Source organism: Rhinatrema bivittatum, chromosome 3 (genome assembly GCF_901001135.1).
Source record: "Rhinatrema bivittatum chromosome 3, aRhiBiv1.1, whole genome shotgun sequence".
In the NCBI taxonomy this organism is placed as follows: Eukaryota; Metazoa; Chordata; class Amphibia; order Gymnophiona; family Rhinatrematidae; genus Rhinatrema; species Rhinatrema bivittatum.
The window spans coordinates 145,789,884-145,799,013 of NC_042617.1; the positions used below are offsets into that span (position 1 = coordinate 145,789,884).

Consider the following 9,130-nt stretch of genomic DNA (forward strand, 5'->3'; position numbering starts at 1 on the left):
TTACTGGGATTAAAAATAATTACAAAATAGCAATGCAGAAGGTAATTTCAGAATTGAAATACATTTTATTTCCTGGTTCATGGGATTTTGTGTGTGGGTGATGGGGAGGGAGATAGGATCTACTTTACAAAGGTGTTCTGGGATAAAATAAAGGATGCTTGAAGCTTGGCTACTAATAGAAATGAAGTTGTTGTGACACTGCACTGTGGTATTTAGGTTTACCAGGCAGTAGGGTAGAGAAAGCCAACCCTAGAAGAAAAAAATATTAATGGTGCAGGTTCACAAAACCTGGGGAGGGAGGAGGGTGAAAGTGTGCCAAGCCCCTCCCCCCCCCCTCCAACCCAGTACCATATCCTAGAGAAGGAACTTTCTGGACAGAAATACGCTCCCCAGATCACAACACCATACCAAACAGTTTAAAGTTTTATGAACCATTTTACTTATGAAGCTTAAGAGGGAAAGGGGGAAAACAAAATGGAAATTGCAAAAGAGCACTGGAAAATGCACAGGCACTATGTGCAGACATTGAGTAACAATCTCAATAAACAGGCTCCAGTCAGCAGATTCTGTCACACAGGACAAACAACAAAACAGATTCACAGTTACACAGGGAAGTGCAATGAATCACCTGCTGCACAGGCTGTTTCTCTCAGGAACACAGGAAAAAAAACAACCTTGCAGCTCCTTGAGTTCTCTTTTATAAACCTGCACACAAGTCCTTGCAGTATGAAAGTCCTGCAGCTAGCAATGTTGTCCCATATTGCAGCGAATACCCTATGGGGAAGCAATGAGGCACCCTGAGAATGATTTGCTCCAACTTGAAAACCAATCACTTCCAAAAACATACTTCTTTTCCCCCAGCGATCCACAGTTCAGACCATGTGCCTGCCACCTGAGATAGGTCCCTTTTCTCTAGTCCCTCTGTGGTACTCCACTGGCCAGTAGAGAAAAATAAAAAAATATCAACACTTACAGTTTCTTGTGAGCAGTCCAAACTTCTCTCCCTTTCAGTACAGCTCCCAGCTGCATCCATGAGACACTCCCTGGCTCCTGGTACCCGCGGCCCAGACCTCCAAAATCTGCTGGAATTTAGTCTGGAATCCTTTGATCAGCCAAACTCCTTCCAGGGACCAGCGGGGAAGGAATTTCACCAGACTCCAAAGCTTTCACACCAACACAGATCTCCCAGGCAAAATCAGCTCCACCAGGCCAGCTCAGGGAAAACTAAAAGGACCAACCTGATTGGCTCGCAAAGGTCAACCGAGCTCAGAGATAAAGAAAGCAGAATTCCATCTATCAGTCCTTGGAGATTAACCTTGTGTCTGCTGGATCTTTTCCTTTGAGAATCAATGTAACCCAAAGGTGCAGCTGAAAAACAGAATACTTCAAATTTTCAAAATTCAGCTGGAGAAGAGCTCATGAATGGATCTATCTAGCAACCGTCATAAATGGCCTCAAAGAGTGTGTGGCTTATTAATAAAGCCTATAATACTTAAGGCTTAGTATAATCATAGGTTGCAGATAGATTTGTTTATGCACCAACCGGTGCGATAAGGCTGGAGCACAATCACTGTATGCTTAAAGTCACTAGTGAGTGCACTTATCTTAAATTGCCACGTAGAGAGAATTGGCTTGCACGGTCCTGAAGTTGCCTCTGACACTAAAGTGTTTCGGAGTGTTGTACTCCTTCCTCAGGGATCTCCAGGTAAGAACGAGCCATCTACATGAATTCCATAATGTCTGGTCAGTACTTAGCTTTAGAGCGACGAATACTTATGCGGTGCACTAAGTTGAAGTAATTGAGACGGCACGCTGGCAGGTCACTTCAACTTAGTGCACCGCATAAGTATTCGTCGCTCTAAAGCTAAGTACTGACCAGACATTATGGAATTCATGTAGATGGCTCGTTCTTACCTGGAGATCCCTGAGGAAGGAGTACAACACTCCGAAACACTTTAGTGTTGGAGGCAACTTCAGGACCGTGCAAGCCAATTCTCTCTACGTGGCAATTTAAGATAAGTGCACTCACTAGTGACTTTAAGCATACAGTGATTGTGCTCCAGCCTTATCGCACCGGTTGGTGCATAAACAAATCTATCTGCAACCTATGATTATACTAAGCCTTAAGTATTATAGGCTTTATTAATAAGCCACACACTCTTTGAGGCCATTTATGACGGTTGCTAGATAGATCCATTCATGAGCTCTTCTCCAGCTGGATCTTTTCCTTTGGCATGATGCATTATGCTAGTACAAAAAAAAACAAAAAAAACTGCCAACATGTCCTTGTCTGTACTTAATGGCACAGTGCGCTGGGAAACAAATTTAAGCAGATTCCAGTGGTCAGACACCTGCCCCTTTCAGTCCAAAAGGGGGTCTTGCATCCCAGTGAAATGTTAAAGTCAGGGTAGAGGTTAAGCGCATCTCAGAAATTGGTACCTCCCCCCCACTCACATAACACACATTGTCAATTAACTTTCATTTAAAAAGAGCCGTCAACCTGAAACATCTCAAATTAGGAGACAACTTTAGTGAGCAAGGCTTGTTCTTGTATCAATTTGCTTAGCAGCTTCTAAAAGCTCTTCAGATACATTTTCTTTTTCCTTTTAGCAAAGGCAGAGATTTAAAGCTTTTTATTACTGGTGCATTGCAGAAGAAAATACAGCAGTACCTTTTATCGTCATCTTCATCACAGAGAGGAGTAGGGGCAGGGAAAAAAATTAAGTGCTTAGCATTGAATTTTTGCTGTATGCATCTAAAGGAGGTGGCTGAAAAAAAGAGAGGCAAAAAGAACAGCATTTGAATACAAAGGAAAAATTAATGGAGACTCTGCTGTGGAAAAGGATAGTGAACTGCCTCCAGTCTGGGGGATTACTGGATCCAAGGCAGCATGTATTCACCAAGGGAAGGTTCGGTCAGACAAATCTGATTGACTTTTTGGATTGGGTGCCAAAAGAACAGAATCAAGGAAGAACACTCGATGTGATTTACTTGGATTTCAGTAAAGTTTTGATACGGTCCCGTATAGGAGGCTTGTGAATAAAATGAGAAGCCTGGGATTGGGCACCAAAGTGGTGGAGTGGATTATAAACTGATTGAAGGACAGAAGACGCCATGTAGTGGTAAATGGATCCTACTATGAGAACAGTGGCAATTGGAGTGCCTCAAGGATTGGTTTTGGGACCAATTTTCATGAGCAACATCGTGGAAGGGATAGAAGGTAAAGTTTGTCCAATCGAGGTCAAGCAAGTCCAGGTTATACATTTTGACAGTAACTTTCAAACTAGCGTGTGGGTGCTCATGGTTGCTGGCTTGCGCCCAGTTTCACGGCTATTTTATAACATACACGCATATATGTGCGCACAATATAAATGGCCTTGCTGCGTGCACATGTGTGCTCAATTGGCAAATCCCGCTTCGACCGCTTAAGTGGGGGGATTTTAAAAGGGGCACACGCTGACACCATTGCCCATTTTACCAATTCATTTCCAGTTTGCCCAGTTAAGGGATAGGACTTCCAACCCCTCCCCCTACCTTAATAGTCTTCCTCCCCCCCCCCCCCCTGTTAGATCCAACTCTTAAAACCCCACTGATCTGTTTAGTTTATTTATTTTACCACTAACATGTCATCCATAGCAGAAGTAAAGTTACACGGCAGGAGACCCCAGCACGTGCCAGTGCGTGTAAGTATTTATGCGCTAATTTCCTGGCCAGGCCCCAACATGCCCCGCCCCTTTTTACAAACACTTCATTTGTACGCGCAGCGGGAGGCATGCGTACTCGGCTGGCTTTAAAAATCCACTCGGCGCACACCAGCCCAATCTATTTTCGCATCCCCTCATTGGTGCCGCCTGTCTGGTTTTTAAAATTCACCTATTTGTTAACCCACCTTCACAATCTATAGATTTCCTAAGGCAGTTTCCTGGATCAGTATACACAATCAATTTACAAATAAAATAACACATAAATACATGACAAACCCAAAGACAGATAAGAAAATGAAAATTAAAAATGAGCATGAACAACCAGCAATATATACAAACTTCTGGACAGTAAGCTGCATCTCCTGAGGCGTAGTCACCTTCCTAGGTTTACGTAGCCTGTTAGACAATAATGCTAGATAGTGAATCCAGTGTTAATATCTAATAAGCCTATTAGCATATCCCGGCCCCCAATTTGGGGTAATTTGCATGTGCATTATTATTAACTCACAGTAAGGCTAACACACACGTTTTGTTCATCGATCTGTTTAGTGAACATTTTGTAACACATGATGAACGCTCATTGAACCAACTACTCATTAGTAAAGAGATCCCTTCATCTAATTAGTACCTGGCAGGTTTTCAGGGAAAAGGTAGGTTTAAGACTTCCTCAACATTTTTCTGATGCAGTGAGTCCCTAATCAATGGATAAGGACTTTCACTTTTTGCTTTTTTTTTTTTTTAGCAGGAATTTATCAGTTTTATTAACAAAAAATGGGAGAAAATCCATGGGAAAAAGATTACTCATTTTTTCACTGATTTCATCTGATTTTTGTTTGTCATAATAAATTCTGGGGAAAATAAAATAAAAACTGAAAATAAAGGTCCGTATCAATGGAACAGAAGCAGCTTGCGGATTGTGAGGGAGAAACACACAGGAAGTGGAAGGCACGCCTGTTTTCAGAAACCTGAAGTGAGCTTTCTTCTAATAAAACACTGATGGTTTCTCAGCCTGCTTAGAAGTAAAAACATCTCTAATGTCCATACTGAATAAACAGGGGAGCCAAAATGTTATCCGGTTAAAGTTACCTGGAGACTGGATACTCAGTGGATCATACCTAGATATGTGTTCCAGCGTATATATTTGGATAAAGTTATCAGATTATCTTTAAGGCAGCTTCCCTGACTAACTGTGTCTGGTCAGCGCTGTGTGCCCCAGAAATGCCCTCCCCATGCTACCTCTTTATTGCTAGGTAAATTGTTACAAGTTGTCGGGACAAAATTTAGTTTGGGTGGGCGGGAAGGGGAGAAGAGAAATATTCAAAGCTTGGGTTTTCTCCAGGTAACTCCATAAGTTATCTGGACAAACCATTTGAATATTGAGCTCTGCATATTTAAAGTTGTTACTCCTTCTTAAGACTGGAAATGTATAAATGCTGCTAGCAAGAAGAAGCTGACTATAATCTAATCTAAGACTCCTTGACACTGGAGGATTAAAGCAAGCTAGGAACACTACAGTCCTCTTGCAAGGGTATAGATGATCCAATACAGTAGTGGAGGATGTAAACACACCAGCGAGGTAAACCACAAGGAGAAACCACATTCAAGTTCATCTACAGACAAGATATGTCTTCAATGCATAAAGTAATTTTATTGCTATATAAATATCAAAATAATCAGACAGTCTTATCTGTGAAACTTATTATTCACAACTAAAGCAGCAGCACTGTCGGTCCCCCAACACGGGCCATGTTGCAGTGGCTTCATCAGAAGGGACAGAAAATGAGACCAGAATAATCATCAAAGCAGGCGCGATACTTTATTTTGATATTTACATATCAAGAAAATTACTTTATGCATTGAAGACATATCTTGTCTGTAGACTAACTTGAGTGTTTGGACACACCCCTTTCTTCGTAAGGGTATAGATGATCACACTTGCACACTGACTCTAATTTCTTGAAGGAATGAACAAAGACATGCTTTGCTGTGCTTAAGGAGGCCAGAAACTTGATAGATATTTAACTGGGTAAAATAACCTGACTGAAAATTCCCCTCAAATGTGTGAGCATGTTCCATAGTGTGTGTAGTGTTCATCATTTAATCATTATTCTGAATTTTCTAAATAATTGTTATAAGCTCAAATCCTTGATAGAAACAGATGGTTGATTGTCAATACAGACATTATAATGGAAAGCAAAATAAATCAAGAAAAGTGTAAATTTAATAATCTTCCATAACTTAGACCATGATAAGAGGGAGAAGATAAAAGAAAAATATTATATACATATATAAAATTATAATCTCAAATGAGGATTCAAATTAGGTTGTGCATCAACTCTCTAAGAGGAATCCTATTCTGAATAAAGCCATTAACTGTGTAGATTCAAAGAAAACATATTTGACTTCCTCCATCTTAATAAAACATTTACAAGGAAATTGTAGAAAAAAAGCAGCACCCAAGACTAGGACTCTTTGGCTGGGATTTTCCATTCTTGCAGAGAATGGTGAAACCCGGCGGTAACGGGGGGCAAAGGGGGGGTGGGCCTGCGAAAGCCAGCAGCGATTGCACCACCGTGGTGTTATCGCTGCCGGCTTTTGCACCCAATAGCGCCACCGTGAAAGGTGGCGCTATTGGGCACGCTACTGGCGGCAATAATGTGTCTTACCTTATCGCCACCAGCGAAGATAGCACCGCGTCTTGCCTCCTCGCCGCCCTAACTCCTCCCGACTCCGCCCCCGGCAAGCTATCGCGTGCAAAATGTCCCTTTTTGCGTGCGATAGCCTTAGAAAATAACCCCCTTTGTTTCTTTCCGAAGGAAAAACTTTGTTCTTTGTTGAGTTTCCCTAGTAACATTGGGAAATACTGCAATTTTCTGACCTAATAAAAGCTTTTCTTTAACACACAAAAACATCTTAAGAGTCTATAGCTTATCTGGGTCTAAAACAAAACTAGTAAGCAACATAGCTCAATCTTTAATTTCTTCCTGCAATTATCCTAATAAACCTGAGAGGTTCCACGGAAGGATGAAACAATTTCCATACAGGTAAATAATAAAGCTTTGCTATCGGAGGAAGAGATTGTTTAGAGACTTTTAAAAATTATGTATAAAAATTTTAGTATTTCCAATGTGACAATAGGGAAATTGAGAAATCATAAATTAGACTTCTTTAAATAATTATCTAAATTATCTAATTTTCGATTTATCACCTGATTATCCTTAATCAAAGGCAGATCATTTCATATAAATATTTAGACAAAGTTTCAATCTGCTTCAATTTCCCTTCTTGCTCCTTAATTTGTTGAGAATAATCACTAACCTTTAAGGCTGCAAAGGGGTGGAAGACACAACTGGCTGATGGGTGAACTCTGATAGTTCCCCTCCTTTTCTTTCCCATCTTGGGGGGAGGGGGCAGGAGCTAAACAAGAAACCGTGAGAGGTACAACAAGAACCTGGGCCTAGGGGCACACCGCTTTAACACCAGTGGTTGAACGCCGCAGGGACACGGATCTTATCGAGACGGTCCAGCACCTGTGGATTACATCAGTAGAGGGAATGCTACTAACCTGTAGGTCAGCCCAAGGAAACACAGTGTGGCTCAGTGGCTTCTTCTCCTCAATCTTTCCCCAAGAGCCATAGGGGTGAGGATCTTATTGAAGAGGTCAGGCACTTGTGGATGATGTCAGAAGAGGAAACACCATTATCGTGCAGGTCAACCTGAGAAAACACAGCATACCTCAGTGGCTTTGTAGGGAGAAGAGTCAGGATTTCCTACCTCACCCTCTATTTGTACTTCCTTTATTTACCAGTGATTTCTCCCATCTGACTGCTAAGAGAATTCATCAAACTGTTTGAGTAATGCTTTATTTCTCAGTTACACAGGGCTAGGCATACTTCATCAAGAAACACACAACAATTCTTATTGCTGCTTAGTTATCAACTGGTTTATCAGATTATAGCATAAATGCTAGCATCACCTCCCCTAGCAGAGACTTGCATACAAGAGTTAAACAAAAACCTATCTTTCTGACCCACAGGTAGGGACTAATTAAAATGCTCACCAGTATAGCAGGAATTCAGTGCCATCTTCCCTCTGTGGCATGGAGCTTTGACTTCTGAGGTGGCAGGATCTGTTCCCTAGGCAAGGGCATCCAGAACTGAGAAGGGCTTCACCTTGTCACTCACCAGCAACAAGGTACACTCGGCTTCTCTATTCAAGGACACATTGGAGGGGGTTGGTCATTCTCTCAGCTGCAGGTGCAGGGAGCTTGGCGACAGCATTCAAATGGGTTGTCTTCCTCTGGATGGGCAATGATTGACCAACTATGAGCCTGAGTGTTTGCACCCCTCTGCTTTTAAGGGCTTATCTATGCATAATTCAGCAGCTTTATGCATAGTTAAGTTAATATACAATTAAGCTTTGATAGGCTGATTTTCGTGCTCTTTTCCAGATCCTTTGTTTCTTTCTTCAGGTTCAGTGAGCAGTCATTCTGATGACTGCCTGTTGTTCACATCTGACAGTGCATTGATAAGTCCTACTCTCATATTGGCCCTAGAGCTATAAAAAGAGGCCCCTAGTATTCTAGATACCCAGGTAAACACAGTATCGATGTCCTTGTATTTCTTGTGGCCTTCCTGGGTGCCATCTAGGTTGAAAGGGCCTGTAAATTTGTTCTGGTTACCTACACAGCAACTGCAAAGTCTCTCTCATATCTGCCTTTGGCTACACATAGCAAAACAGGCAAATGTCCATTTTTACTGATATCAGAGAGTCCATTGTAGCTGTCTGTCCTGTTAGCAATAATTGGGATATTCCCTACAGCTTCTTCTACTGACGCTCTCCCCTCATAGTGCACATAGAAACTTAGAAACATAGAAATGATGGCAGAAAAGGACCAAATGGTCCATCCAGTCTGCCCAGCAAGCTTATGGTAGCACCAACCATGCCATACAGGTCTCCCACATAATGGTATCACCAGGGGGTGGCAAATGCCATACCAAACAAATTACACCCATACTTAGTTTCCCAAACTGTTAAAGTCAGGGCTGTCTGAGTCCAGTTCCCTGTTATCTCTTGCTGTTGAAGCTGAGAGTAATGTTGGAGTTACCTTAACCAATAAGCCTTATACTTGTGATGTAAGTAACAGCTGCATCAGCAAGTTACCCTCATGCTTACTTGTTTTCCCAAACTGTAAAATTCATGTCCTTGTTGGTTGCTGCCCCAAACTAATTCCCCTTTTACTTTTTTCCCTCTGCTGTTAAAGCAGAGAGCAATAATGAGTTGCAACAACAGTGTGAAGACTTGCTGGTTAAGGGTAGTAACCACCACACCAGCAAGTTACCCCATGTGCTCTTTTCCTCATTTCCATCCTCTAGCCTTTAGGGATCCACAGTGTTTATCCCATGCCCCTTTGAAATCTTTCACCA

General features: G+C 41.8%; 1 protein-coding gene across 1 annotated transcript in view; it reads right to left on the reverse strand.

Moving 5' to 3' along the window:
- Window positions 1-1,204, reverse strand: part of RMDN2 (regulator of microtubule dynamics 2) — a 252,019-nt gene extending 250,815 nt beyond the window's left edge. The window contains exon 1 of the mRNA XM_029593795.1: window positions 974-1,204. The gene's annotated coding sequence lies outside the window, so the exon portion shown is untranslated. The remainder of the gene's footprint in view (window positions 1-973) is intronic.
- Between the last annotated feature and the right edge of the window lie 7,926 nt (window positions 1,205-9,130).